The 15,056-nt window shown below is 41.6% G+C and overlaps 1 protein-coding gene across 4 annotated transcripts in view; it reads right to left on the bottom strand.

Annotated features, from left to right (window-relative positions):
• abr.S (ABR, RhoGEF and GTPase activating protein S homeolog) overlaps positions 1-15,056 on the bottom strand; it is a 225,708-nt gene that overhangs the window by 102,828 nt on the left and 107,824 nt on the right.

The raw sequence follows: 15,056 nt of genomic DNA, 5'->3' as shown, positions 1-15,056 counted from the left end.
CCCACTGAGACACATTCAGTTACATTGAGAAGGAAAAACAGCAGCCTGCCAGAAAGCATTTCTCTCCTAAAGTGCAGGCACAAGTCACGTGACCAGGGGCAGCTGGGAAATTGACAATATGTCTAGCCCCATGTCAGATTTCAAAATTGAATATAAAAAAATCTGTTTGCTCTTTTGAGAAATGGATTTCAGTGCAGAATTCTGCTGGAGCAGCACTATTAACTGGTTCATTTTGAAAAAAAAATTTTTCCCATGACAGTATCCCTTTAAGGTGTGATTTATTCATTCAAAAGGCAAATGGGACGTCGAATTAGCCCCACGACCACCCAACACAGACAAAATCCTATCCAGTGCAAAAGCAAACAGGACCCTTGTTAGCTGCCTCAAGATGCCTGTAAGATACTTTTTGGTCATTCCCCTTAGGGTGGTGGCACACCTGAAGATTCAGGGGAGATTAGTTGCCCAGCGACAAATCTCCTCTTCTTCGGGCGACCAATCTCCCCAAAATGCCTTACAGCCGGCTAGAATGTGAATCGCCAGCGGGATGGCACATGGATTCAGTTTTCTGAAGTCGCCTGAAGTTTCCTAGTGAGGCAACTTCGGGGGCGTCTTCAGAAAATGAAGCGCTACATATACCATCCTGCCAACGATTAGAATTCTTGCTGGTGGAAAGGCATTTGGGGAGATTAGTTGCCTGAAGAAGAGGAGATTTGTTATCGGTGACTAATCTCCCCCCGAATCTTCACGTGTGCCACCAGCCTAGTAGAACAGGGAGACATGCTGGGGCTGTACAAACAAAATGTATACAATACTGGGTCTGGCCTCATCTTTATGACGGTCATTCAGTGGTTTATCTGTATTCTGTGTTTACACTGGATGTGCTTAACAGCTGAACTGAATGTGTGCGTGGCTCAACTATAGGGAGAAATTGTGCAAGAAGCGCTAAATAAAGATCTCTGGCTCCCACACAGAAACAGAGCAGCTAAATGTACCGGTGCTTACTGGCTCACAACTTTTAGGGCAGTTTGGGAGCCTTAGGGCAGAGACACGCGGTCAGATTCCGGAGATTAGTTGCTCAACGACTAATCTCCTCTTCTTCGGGGCAACTAATCTCCCCGAACTGCCTTCCCGCTGGCTAGAATGTAAATTGGAGCACTTCGATTTCTGAAGTCGCCCGAAGTTTCCTAGAGCCATCCCACCAGCGATTTACATTCTAGCTGGTGGGAGGCAGTTCAGGGAGATTAGTTGCCCCGAAGAAGAGGAGATTTGCCGTTGGGCGACTAATCTCCCCGAATCTGCCCTTAGGGCTCCCAAACATCACCATCAGTTTTACATATGAGCTGTGATCACCTGTCCTCCCTCTATTCTCCTGTGTATTGCTACTTGCTAGACCCCTACAGGCCTGCACAAAGCAATGCAAATACAGCAATAATGGGAGTGATCAGTAAGTACAGCTTCAGGAATCAGGAGGGAGACGGCAGCTTTCCTGAACCTTCTTCATGTTGTTTGCTAAGCAAATAGGCAACCTCTGTACCAAAGGGCAACATGAACGAGCTCCTCAGCTCATGTACACTTAAAGGGAAAATGCACGTGTTTTAGACGTATTAAAGGAACAGTAACGTCAAAAAATAAAAGTGTTTTAAAGTAATGAAAATATAATGCAGTGTTGCCCTGCACTGGTAAAACTGCTGTTTGCTTCAGAAACACTACTATTGTTTATATAAATAAGCTGCTGTGTAGCAATGGGGGCAGCCATTCAAAGGAGAAAAGGCTCAAGTTACACAGCAGATAGCAAATAAGTTCTGTCTGTTTAATGGTGTTATCTGTTATCCATTAGTTAACCTGTGCCATATAGCCATTTTTCAATTTCCGCCATTGCTCCACAGCAGCTTGTTTATATGAACTATAGTAGTGTTTCTGAAGCAAACAGATCAGATTTACCAATGCAGGGCAACACTACTATTTTTATTACTTTAAAACATTTAAATTTTTTGGTGTTACTGTTCCTTTAATCTTTTGTTCTTATTGAACAGAAGGTAAAGCACAAAACCAGAGAAGCTATACAGTTTCACTCTGCTTCATGTGACTTGCTCGTGTGATGTCCAAGACATGGAAGCACAAACATGTATGTTTTGTGTCTGAGATTTAGCTCAGCTCTGCCTGGCACATGCCAAGTTTCCAGGTGCAATTACATTGGAATTATTAAACAATAAGGTTGGGGGGGGGGATTGGAAAACTGCCATTTATTTTAATTTAGCCACCATTAGTAAATAAGACGATCTTTCACTGGTATGAATGACTTGAGGTGGCAAATAACTGGCTGAGTTGATCATTTGGCCTTTGGGCTAACAATCCAATCAGAGTTACTGCTATGACAGCGTCTGGATCTTTTGCATATTCATTTATAGAACAGAAGGTAAAGCAAGCACATGAGGACCTCGATTAGACGGGAAAATTTAATTACATGGGAAACGGGACCATGTCAGAATGTGTCATGTTGGCACATCTTTGTATCCGCTTTCTAATTTATAACGTTATTTGTGAAGGGGGGGCCGTATTTACTATTTAATATCTACACGAGTTACCACTTGCAGCCCTTTCAACTACAGGTATGGGACCTGTTATACAGAATACTTGAGGAACTGGGATTTTCCGGATAATGGATCTTTCTGTAATTTGCATCTTGATACCTTAAGTCTACTAGAAAATCATGTAAACATTAAATAAACCCAATAGACTGGTTTTGCCTCCAATAAGGATTAATTATATCTTAGTTGGGATCAAGTACAAGCTACTGTTTTATTATTACACAGAAAAGGGAAATCATATTTGAAAATTTGGATTATTTAGTTAAAATGGAGTCTATGGGAGATGGGTATTCACTAATTCGTAACTTTCTGGATAACGGGTTACTGGATAACAAATCCCAAACCTGTATTGATAAACTCCTCCATGTCCTTTGAACCATTTTATGCGCAATGGAATTACTTATATATAGGCCAGCGTCATTCTTAACACAGCACTAAAGCCACATAGCGATTTAATGTGATACATTGATAGAATAATATTAAAGGGATCCTGTCATCGGAAAACATGTTTTTTTCAAAACACATCAGTTAATAGTGCTACCCCAGCAGAATTCTGCACTGAAATCCATTTCTCAAAAGAGCAAACTGATTTTTTTATATTCAATTTTGAAATCTGACATGGGGCTAGACATATTGTCAATTTCCCAGCTGCCCCTGGTCATGTGACTTGTGCCTGCACTTTAGGAGAGAAATGCTTTCTGGCAGGCTGCTGTTTTTCCTTCTCAATGTAACTGAATGTGTCTCAGTGGGAACTGGATTTTACTATTGAGTGTTGTTCTTAGATCTACCAGGCAGCTGTTATCTTGTGTTAGGGAGCTGCTATCTGGTTACCTTCCCATTGTTCTGTTGTTTGGCTGCTGGGGGGGGAGGGAGGGGGGGATATCACTGCAGTAAAGAGTGATTGAAGTTTATCAGAGCACAAGTCACATGACTTGGGGCAGCTGGGAAATTGACAAAATGTCTAGCCCCATGTCAGATTTCAAAATTGAATATAAAAAAATCTGTTTGCTCTTTTGAGAAATGGATTTCAGTGCAAAATTCTGCTGGAGCAGCACTATTAACTGATTCATTTTGAAAAAAATGTTTTTCCCATGACAGTATCCCTTTAAGTTATTTAAAAGCACCAAACAATAGACAAGCAAAGTCCAAAACACACTAAGCAGTGAATTCTGGTGTCACAATTCACCGAAGTTGGCAAACCGACTTCTCTTTAGTTAAATGCAACAAATCACCTTGTCTGCGCACAGGGGCACCAACCTGCTGAATTCTCCCTACACCTTTTATGATATTTAATCTGGCCGATGTACTTAATTACTTAATCAAATCAATACAGACCTCTGGATATATTAATACTCATTCTACTTGGTCCTATAGCTAGTAAGAGTAAGATCATGTAAATTAAGGAATTTCATCTATTTACCCTTATGCCTTGGAATATGGATCCTTTGGCACATAATGTGAATTTGTTTCATGGCTCCAGGCATGTTATTAGCCAACAAATATATACACTATGTACATACTGAAAACTGAATGATGAATGAAGACAAGGGAATGTTATTCATACAATGTAATAGGGCAGATACATTTTATTTGCTTGGCTTGTATTCAAGCAGGGGTTCTGTCTGCCTTAAGGTGGCCATAGACGTAGAGATCCGCTTGTTTGGCGATGTTGCCAAACGAGCGGATCTCTCCCCGATATGCCCACATTGAAATGGGAGATATCGGGCTGATCCGAGCGTGGGCGACTAATCTCCCCTAAATGCCTTCCCGCCGGCTAGAATGTAAAGCAGGATGGCATTTGGATCACTTCGTCTTTCTGAAGTCGCCCGAAGTTTCCTTGTGAGGCGACACATCTCTTCAGGGCGACTAATCTCCCCAAACTGCCATCCCATCGGCAAGAATGAAAATCGCCGACGGGATGACACTCGGAGCATTTTGTTTTTCCAAAGTCGCCTCACGAGGAAACTTCAGGGCGATTTCGGAAAACGAAGCGATCCGTTTGCCATGCCGACAGCTATTCACATTCTAGCCGATGGGAAGGCAGTTCGGGAGATTAGTCACCCTGAAGAAGAGGAGATTTGTCGCTGGCCGACTAATCTCCCCGAATCTGAACGTGTGTCTCTGCCCTTAGGACTGAGATATGTCGATTTTATTACCATTTCTGTATGTTGTTCAGTTAACCATTAACCCATCTGCACCTCAAACACCAAACTCTTTTTTTTTTACACCATTGTCCCCACTAGACTGCACTACAGATGATAATTCAGTTGCAATACGATTGCAGCCAATTAATAAGTATAGTCTCAGTTTGAAATCTATCAGCATTTTCAACGAGACGCACACAAAGGCTTGCATTTTGCAACGATCAAAGTCTTCATTTGAAACTAAATGAAGAGTAAATCAAAGTATGTTGAATCCCATGAATAAGTAGGGGCATTGTACAGAGAGGGATTTAATAGACAGAGGAGTGTTGGTGCTTTGTATGGCAGCTCCGCCGGCTGGAGAGTCACGCACACATCACCAGATGCCGGATAATAAAATGTGTATTGGGACAATCAATAGCCACAATTGGCTAGTGCAGATATAGAATTATCCAGAGACTCCCCTAATGTAAATGAGCTGCTCTGCCAAATATGGTTTATTTTTAGGATGTGGCAGATGAGTTTGAATTGGAAGCCCAGATATATTCAAATACAGGTCTCTAAGAGGGACTGGAAAACCTGATGCACAACAACACGAACCTGGTCCAAAGAACGTTACAGGGAAGGTTAAGCTTCACATTAAAGGGATACTGTCATGGGAAAAATAAAATTTTTCAAAATGAATCAGTTAATAGGGCTGCTCCAGCAGAATTCTGCACTGAAATCCATTTCTCAAAAGAGCTAACAGATTTTTTTATATTCAATTTTGAAATCTGACATGGGGCTAGACATATTGTCAATTTCCCAGCTGCCCCTGGTCATGTGACTTGTGCCTGCACTTTAGGAGAGAAATGCTTTCTGGCAGGCTGCTGTTTTTCCTTCTCAATGTAACTGAATGTGTCTCAGTGGGACATGGGTTTTTACTATTGAGTGTTGTTCTTAGATCTACCAGGCAGCTGTTATCTTGTGTTAGGGAGCTGCTATCTGGTTACCTTCCCATTGTTCTTTTGTTTGGCTGCTGGGGGGGAAAAGGGGGGGGGGGGTGATATCAGTCCAACTTGCAGTACAGCAGTAAAGAGTGATTGAAGTTTATCAGAGCACAAGTCACATGATTTGGGGCAGCTGGGAAATTGACAATATGTCTAGCCCCATGTCAGATTTCAAAATAGAATTATAAAAAAATCTGTTTGCTCTTTTGAGAAATGGATTTCAGTGCAGAATTCTGCTGGAGCAGCACTATTAACTGATTCATTTTGAAAATTTTTTTTTTTCCCATGACAGTATCCCTTTAACTCAGCATATGTTATAGATGGGCCTAATCTAAGTCACTTTGCAAAGTATTCATTTTTTTTTCTATTTTAGCTGCTGATTTTTCATACTGTGAAACCTCAGTTTTACATCCCCCGATTTCATTCATTTTAAATTTTCCCGATTTTATAAAAAAAAAAAATTCTGGACCACCTAAAAAACATCAAATGGTAGGTCTACTGCATTTAATATTAATTATTAATAGTAAGTAATATTAATTAGAAATGTTGAGAATATTAGAAATGTAAAACAATTTAAAAGCAGAGCAGAGTGTGCAGAATGTAAATAAAGGACGTAATCAGCTAGGGTTTCCACCTTTATCCTAACTAATTCTGGGAGGGAGGCGGGGCCATGCTGTAGTGGGAGGCGGGGTCATGATGTAGTGGGAGGCAGGGCCACAATGTAGTGGGAGGCAGGGCCATAATGAAGTGGGAGGCGGGGCCATGAAATTGCGGGTTCTGATTGTGGAGGTGGGGCTATGATGGTGATTGGCCGATTGCCGCGTCAATCATAAAGAATCACACCCCGTTTTCTAATTTGGATAACCGGGCAGGTGGCAACCCTATGTTCTGCCCTTCACTAAAGCAGCAGCCAAAAAAATCACCTATCTTTTCCATCAGTCCCTTTCCTATCCGTAATCCAGACTCTCATTTAAAACACTGCCTCGTTACTATGGTAAATGAGACCCTAGCAACTGGATAGCTGCTGAGCAAAAACACCACAACACACAAAAACAGGACAAACTGAAGGATATTTAAGAATATCACTGCCAAAATTATAGTAAAAGTTAATTTCAAGTTGAACTACCTATTTAACATCAAGCATAAGGGCAGCAGTTTTCATACTGAAAAATGAATTTTAATTGCCTTAGAATATTACCGTTTCCACCATAATAAAATGTATTAAGGTGAACTAATTCTTTATATCAGGTCCCGTACTTGTACTTATGTTTATTCATATGAGAAGTGACCATGATTGCTCAAACGAGGCAACTTCATGCACAGACCCTAATCAATAGTGCGCGGCGATGGGCAAATTATGTGCAAATGGCAGAATGGTTGCTTGGGTATACGAAGCAATAACTTTCAAGCCAAGTATCTCTCAGACATGGGACCAACCTTTCTGTACAATAAAAATATAAGTAACAAAACAGCTGCTATTAACCCCTAACTGTTAGGGTTGTTTAACAGTTTATGACTGTCTAGTGCTCCCACTTTATCATGGGAAAGAGTTAACGAGACAATAAAGCCATCAGACATTTAGGCTAGTGACACGCTAATATTCTGGGAGATTTATTCGCCTGGCGACAAATTACCTCTTCTTCAGGCGACTAATCTCCCAAAAAGCCTTTCCGCCGGCTAGAATCTAAATCAAGGACGGGATATCACTCGGAGCACTTCGTTTTCCGAAGTTTACTCGTGAGGCTACTTTGGGCGACTTCGGAAAAAACGAATCGCTCCGAGTGACGTCCCGCCGGTGATTTACATTCTAGCTGGCAGGAAGGCTTTTCGGGGAGATTAGTCGCCTGAAGAAGAGGTGATTTGTCGATGGGCGACTAAATCTCCCAGAATCTTAGCATGTTCCACCACCCTTAGTATATCAGCACTAGGCTGATCCACTAGTTGGTTGCTATGGGTTACTGCACCTGTGCAAAATTAATGTTTATGTACACACGCATGAAAGGATTTTTTCGGCAAAGGCCTGAGAAAGTAACTTGTCGGCCCTTCTGGATGTGTAAGGGATAAAACGATGTTGCATACACCAGTGCAGGGTTCAATATTCCTGCATATACTTGCGCAGGGTTTGATGTGGGCGGAGACACAATACAAACTGCCAGTTCTGCAGTCGGATCAGTACTGTTCCACATTTAGGTGAGAATTCTGGAAACGGTCTTGCAGAATGAGGTGGGTGGGAGGGACTATGGAAAAGCTTAGAAGCAGCTGCTGCAGACTAAACAGCCATTGTTTTGTATATAAACTGAAGCTTTGGCAGGATTACAGGAATACAGGGAGGGGACCCACGTAATGGCTCACTTATTTATTTCTTACAAAGCCTGAAGGTTTGGCAGGAGTGTGAGAGCGCAGGGCAGGTTAGAACTGCTAGTGTTGGGCATATGCCTTGTTCAACACAACCACAGGTGCCCTACTTATAGCCCACGGGCAAGGGACTTCTTCTAATGGTGTGCCCGACCAGAGCCGGGCCAACCCAGCCAGGCGCCCTAGGCATCCTGGCTGGGCACGGCGCCAGCTGAGTGCGAGAAACTGCGCTCGGACGCACATGTGCAGAACTGCATGCGCACAGGCACAGAAGCGCTATCACAAGAAATTATCTGTGGCAGTCAGCGAAAGACAGGACCGGACAATGGGGTAGGCGTCAGAGCAGGTGTGTGCCTGGTGCCCCCCCAGCTTTGCGCCCTAGGCATGTGCCTACTCTGCCTACTCCTAGTTCCGGCCCTGTGCCCAACTGCCTGCTCACTCATAGGTCACCCACAAGTGGGAAGTGGCAAAACTTAGGGCAGATTTACTAAAGAGCGAAGTGGCTAACGCTAGCGAATTTTACCCAGCGTTGCCACCCGTAGGGACATCACCAATTCACTAACAGTGCCAATTTGCTAGCGAACAGGACATTTCGTTTTGGTGATCGATCGTTACTCTGCAAATTCACTAACTACTGAACGTTACCTCTTTCATCAAAGTTGACTTCACCACTTCCGACCAGGTGAAGTGCTATGAAGCAGTTACATCCGCCTCAACATCATATCCTTTGAGCCGAAAACGCATTAAGTTCATAAAACGATGTCGACTTTTCCTTTTTTTTTTTAACCCGGGATTAGCTGCAAAAGTCCTAACTAACTTTTTTGGGTAACCGTTTTTTTCCAGATATTTCATAACACATGGAACATTCATTTTACAGTGGGCTCATGTGTAGGGCGTTATATATTTATCAGGTTCCCTAGACTAGTGTAATAAAAAGTGGTAATGTCAGGCATCTGCACCAACTTTTATAATAAAGGCGTCCATACAACTTTAAATTACCCGCTGTATGTAAATTGACCTAAATGCAATTTTCGTTCGGTACAAATGAACGCTAGCGTATCTTCGCTATGAAATGCTCGCAGAGCCGAAGTAAAGCTAGCGGAAAGTCGCAAGCGTTCGACACACCGGGACGAAACGTTGCATTCTATTTGTGTATTTGTTCCTGGCGAAGTGGTGCGATGCTGACGAAAATTCGCCCTTGAGTGAATCTGCCCCTTAAAATGCCTCCAATTCAACTGGCTACTAAAATATCACCTGAACAGTCAAGAATGAGGGCAAAGGGCAAGATATGGGAGTTTCAGCAAACTGGATGCAGTGCACAGGTATATACATCCCCTCTATATCACTGGAGGAAAAATCAGTAAATACCTGGATATGTGGAGGGTAGATTAGGTGGGCTCTATTGTAAATGGCTTAGGGCTGCAGACTGTGGGAAAGAGTACAGAAGCCATTATAATATACTACATTATTAAAGGGCAAGTCAACCCCAAAATAACATTTTGCCTATTAAAGAAAAACAGCAGCTTTCCAATATTCATTTATAAAATTTTTCAGTGCTCTTAAAAGTTATTTGTAAAAACAATTGCTATTGAAAGCAGCGTTTCCTGTTTTTTTACTTTTTAAACAAAGTTTTAGTTCCCCAGCAGCAAAGTCAGGTCTGTTAATCAGCTCCTTGTCTTACATCGTATCAACAGTCTGAGAATAGAAAGGGACAGACACTGCTTTCTGTAGCAATATATATATACAAGTAACTTAAAAACCAAAGAAAATGTGTAATGAATGTATATTACAAAGTTGCTTAGAATTAGCTTTTATTTTTTTAGGCCAAAAATTATTTTGGGATGAGATTCCCTTTAATAGGCTTTATTTTAATAAGTGAGAGTTGCCATATTGCTTGCTAGCTGCACAGAGATACATTCAACATCTCAGGGCAATAATGATGGCGGTTTGCCTTTATACAAGTGAAAATATGCAGCTGTGCAGAGGAGGGCAGGAACAATAAGCTACATCTTTATAATAAAGGGGTTGTTTACCTTTAAATTATCTTTCAGTATGATATAGAGAGTGATCTTCGGAGACAATTTGCAATTGGTTTTCATTTTATTGTTTTTGAGTTTTTCAGCAGGTGGAAATTTCAGCAATCTGGTTGTTAGGGTCCAAATGACCCTAGCAACAATGCACTGATTTGAGTAAGACTGAAATATGAATAGGAGAGGTCTGAATAGAAACATGCCTAATAAAGTAACAATAACTATGAATTTGTAACCTCACAGAGCATTTGTTTTTTAGATGGGGTCAGTGACCCCCATTTGAAAGCTGGAAACAGACAGAAGAAAAAAGGTAAACAATTAAATAACTATAAAAAAAAGAAAAAAAATGAAGGCCAGTTGAAAAGTTGCTTAGAATTAGCCATTTTATAACGTACTAAAAGTTTTCTTAAAGGGATCCTGTCATCGGAAAACATGTTTTTTTTCAAAACACATCAGTTAATAGTGCTACTCCAGCAGAATTCTGCACTGAAATCCATTTCTCAAAAGAGCAAACAGATTTTTTTATATTCAATTTTGAAATCTGACATGGGGCTAGACATATTGTCAATTTCCCAGCTGCCCCCAGTCATGTGACTTGTGCCTGCACTTTAGGAGAGAAATGCTTTCTGGCAGGCTGCTGTTTTTTCTTATCGATGTAACTGAATGTGTCTCAGTGGGACATGGGTTTTTACTATTGAGTGTTGTTCTTAGATCTACCAGGCAGCTGTTATCTTGTGTTAGGGAGCTGTTATCTGGTTACCTTCCCATTGTTCTTTTGTTTGGCTGCTGGGGGGAAAGGGAGGGGGTGATATCACTCCAACTTGCAGTACAGCAGTAAAGAGTGATTGAAGTTTATCAGAGCACAAGTCACATGACTTGGGGCAGCTGGGAAATCGACAATATGTCTAGCCCCATGTCAGATTTCAAAATTGAATATAAAAAAAATCTGTTTGCTCTTTTGAGAAATGGATTTCAGTGCAGAATTCTGCTGGAGCAGCACTATTAACTGATTCATTTTGAAAATATTTTTTTCCCATGACAGTATCCCTTTAAAGGTGAACTACCCCTTTAATAGTCTTTTTAAGGGGAAAACTATTTTTTCCGTTTAAAGAGCCACTGGTAATCAACCTATCATGGTTCCTTATATAAATTCAGGGCTGTATTTGTAGGGACTTTAGCGGTTAGGCACCACTGGGGCAGGGACTGGTGTGACAGATGAGCAATCTATGCAAAGCGTTTAGTATAAATGTGTCACTGCTATTTATAGGCTCAGCTTTAATAATAGACCCAGTCCAGTCACAACCCTCTGTGTGTTCTATATAAACATTCTAGCACACTGTATATATTAGAGCATATATTAGAGAACGTCTCTGCAGTATACAGTGCGTGGCATGGGACCCGTTATACAGAATGCTCCGGACTTGGGGTTTTCTGGATAACGGATCTTTCTGTAATTTGGATTTTTAGACTTTAAAACTACTAGAGAATCATGTAAACATTAAAGGGATTCTGTCATGATTTTTATGATGTAATTTTATTTCTAAATGACACTGTTTACACTGCAAATAATTCACTGTACAATATAAAATGTCATTCCTGAACCAGCAAGTGTATTTAGTTGTAATATTGGTGTGTAGGTGCATCTCAGGTCATTTTGCCTGGTCATGTGATTTCAGAAAGAGCCAGCACTTTAGGATGGAACTGCTTTCTGGCAGCCTGTTGTTTCTCCTACTCAATGTAACTGAGTGTGTCTCAGTGGGACCTGGATTTTACTATTGAGTGCTGTTCTTAGATCTACCAGGCAGCTGTTATCTTGTGTTAGGGAGCTGCTATCTGGTTACCTTCCCATTGTTCTGTTGTTAGGCTACTGGGGGGAAAGGGAGGAGGGTGATATCACTCCAACTTGCAGTAAAGAGTGACTGAAGTTTATCAGAGCACAAGTCACATGACTGGGGGCAGCTGGGAAATGGTCAATATAGTCCCATGTCTGATTTCAAAATTAAACATTAAAAAATATGTTTGATTTTTGAGAAACGGATTTCAGTGCAGAATTCTCCTGGAGCAGCACAAACGTTTTCCCATGACCGTATCCTTTTAAATAAACGCAATAGGCTGGTTTTGCTTCCAATAAGGATTAATTATATCTTAGTTGGGATCAAGTACAAGCGACTGTTTTATTACTACAGGGAAAAAAGGAAATCATTTCTAATAAAAATTTGGATTTGTCTATGGGAGACATTTCATAATTCAGAGCTTTCTGGATAACAGGTTTCCAGATAACATATCCCATTGGTGTATACGTATCAGGACAGATAGAACAGAAACCAGCATAACGATATGTGCTCAATGGTCAAGTATGGGTTAAGGTTGTTTACATAGTTTATTACACTTTGGAAAAAGTATTACACAACAGGAGAGCAATTTATTACACAAGCAAGGATGGGGCCCTCCAGCTGCACGAACAATCTCAGATACCTATTCAGGTAAGTCTGTGGCCCGTGGGTCGTGGAAATCTCTCATCGGAATTTTGCACCCAGGTCAGATTTACCAAAGCAACATGACATTTTCTCAAACGCTGCCAATAAAAGAGGAACTGCTCATCCATTATATACAAGAAATACTGAGATGAGGCAAGCGAATCACATGAGGAGCTCCGCAGAGGCACCCAGGAAGCCACATACCACTGGGGAAGCAAGTCACGGAATTACGATCACAAAACTGAGTTGCATTTGCTTATTGAAAGAAATCATATATTTCTCCTTAATGGGGAACAAATAAGCCAATGGGACTCACGGCACTATGAGCCCTTTTAACAACAGCAAATCTGAGCAGAGCATTCTGGGAGATGTAGTCTTGAACCCATGTGAATGGGTGTTATTGCTATTTGGCACTCACGCAAAGTACCAATATGCTGGAAGCTGCAGTCAGATTTTCCTGTTAAAAACATACCCAGCCCGGCCGGTACCCCGAGCAATCCAGCCGGCCACTTTGGCCCCCCCGCCGCAGCAGCAGCACTTTGAGTTCAGACAGCACACCCGAGGTAACACTTGCCAGAGAAGGGGGATATCACTCCAGCTTACAGTACAGCAGTAAAGAGTGACTGAATTTGTCAGAGCACAAGTCATATGACTGGGGGCAGCTGGGAAACTGACAATATGTCTAGCCCCATGTCAGATTTCAAAATTAAACACACCCCTAGTTCCGGTTGGCAGGTGGATAAAGAGTTCAGTGGCACTGCTGTACCCTTTATAGAAGATATCCAGCACAAAGTGTACAATATTGAAGAGTTAAAGTGTCTGCAATCAGTTCATAATCTTGGCACCATAAAACACGCCACTGGCTGAGACGGGGAGAGATAATTACAAGCTTACTGCATTTTTATTCAGCAGGGCTGGGCCCAATCCTTTTATCCATCTAGTGAAGGGTGGCCCAGACCACATGACTGAGGTGTGGCACCACGAGCTAGCCATGCCATTCTTACCTATATACCTACACAGCTAAACTGTCACAATTCTATTGCCGACAGCTATTCCAAACTGGATCACAATTCCCAGCATGCAGCAGTTCAACAGCAAAAGGGCCACCGGGTACAAGTTCCAAAGCGAAGGTCTGGATAGGCAATAAAGAAGCTGCCATGTAGGAGAGGGTGCAGCAGAATTGCCCAAACATGTAAAGTACATTAATTAAATCAGACGGCATAGAGGCCAGAGCAGAGGAAATCCTCTCACCAATAGAACTAGATACGTCACTGGCCACGTACGGCTCATCTCGATAAATACACTATAAAGATATAAATATAAAGCTAAAGTATAAAGCTACAAGTATGAAGTACTACAAATATGAAGATACAAGTATAAGGTTGGGGCAGATGGGCAGATTTAGTCGCCTGGCGACTAATCGCCTTTTCTGCGGGGCAACAACGCCAAACTGCCTTCCGCCTGCTTGAATGAAGAATCGCCTGCACTAATGCACTTGCGAAGTTGCCTCATGACGAAACTTCGGGCAACTTCGTAAAATGAAGCGGCACGAGTGCATTAGCGCAGGCGATTCTTCATTCAAGCAGGCGGAAGGCAGACGAAGATTGTCGGCCAGCAGAAGAGGCGATTAGTCGCCAGGCGACTAAATCTCCCCGAATCTGCCCCAACCCTAAAGCTACAAGTATAAAGCTACAAGTATAAAGCTACAAATAGACTATAAAGCAGAGGTCAGCCGTAACAATTTATAATACACAAAAGCCATGAATATCTTGTAAATTATATCCTTATAAACGGTGAGTTCTGATGTCATTTCTGTCACGACTCACTAAAATTTGTGTATTATAATAAATAAAGTACCCCCAGTTGCAAAATATGAGGATATTAGAAGTTACCTCGGAGTTCCATGACCTGTATAAAAACACTCAGCCTTCAGCCTCGTACTTTTATATGGTCATGAAACTCCTCGGTAACTTATAATATCCTTATATTTTACAAGAGGGGCTACTTTATTCACTATATCAATGGGCAGGCCATAGAACACAAGACAATTTACCTTTCTCCCAATAAAGTGAGGGGATCTAAAATATCATAATGAGCAGTTTTCTACTGACAACTAGGGTTGCCACCTTTTCTGGGAAAAAAAAATACCGGCCTTCCTATATATTTATATATTTATCTTTTTTCCCTATTAATAACATTGGGATCCACCATCATTTTTACCCGCAAGGCCACAAACCCTACTGGCAGCCTGGGGGTTGCACAGCACTTCCCTTCCATTAGCTACTTAACCGAAAAAACTAAAGCAGTGTGTGTACCTACTAACTGTCACCTTTACATTAACAATGGGGCTATACATGGGGGGCTGTAATCCCTGTGGCCCCAAGCAAGCTCAAACATGGCAATATTCTCATCAAAAATGTAAGAATAAGCTTTCAACATGACATGGAAAGCTCCTTTGTTAAAGGGATACTGTCAT

This window comes from Xenopus laevis, chromosome 2S (genome assembly GCF_017654675.1).
Source record: "Xenopus laevis strain J_2021 chromosome 2S, Xenopus_laevis_v10.1, whole genome shotgun sequence".
NCBI classification, from domain to species: Eukaryota; Metazoa; Chordata; class Amphibia; order Anura; family Pipidae; genus Xenopus; species Xenopus laevis.
The sequence above is the reverse complement of the archived record's forward strand: the minus strand, read 5'-3'. Positions and strand labels throughout refer to the sequence as shown.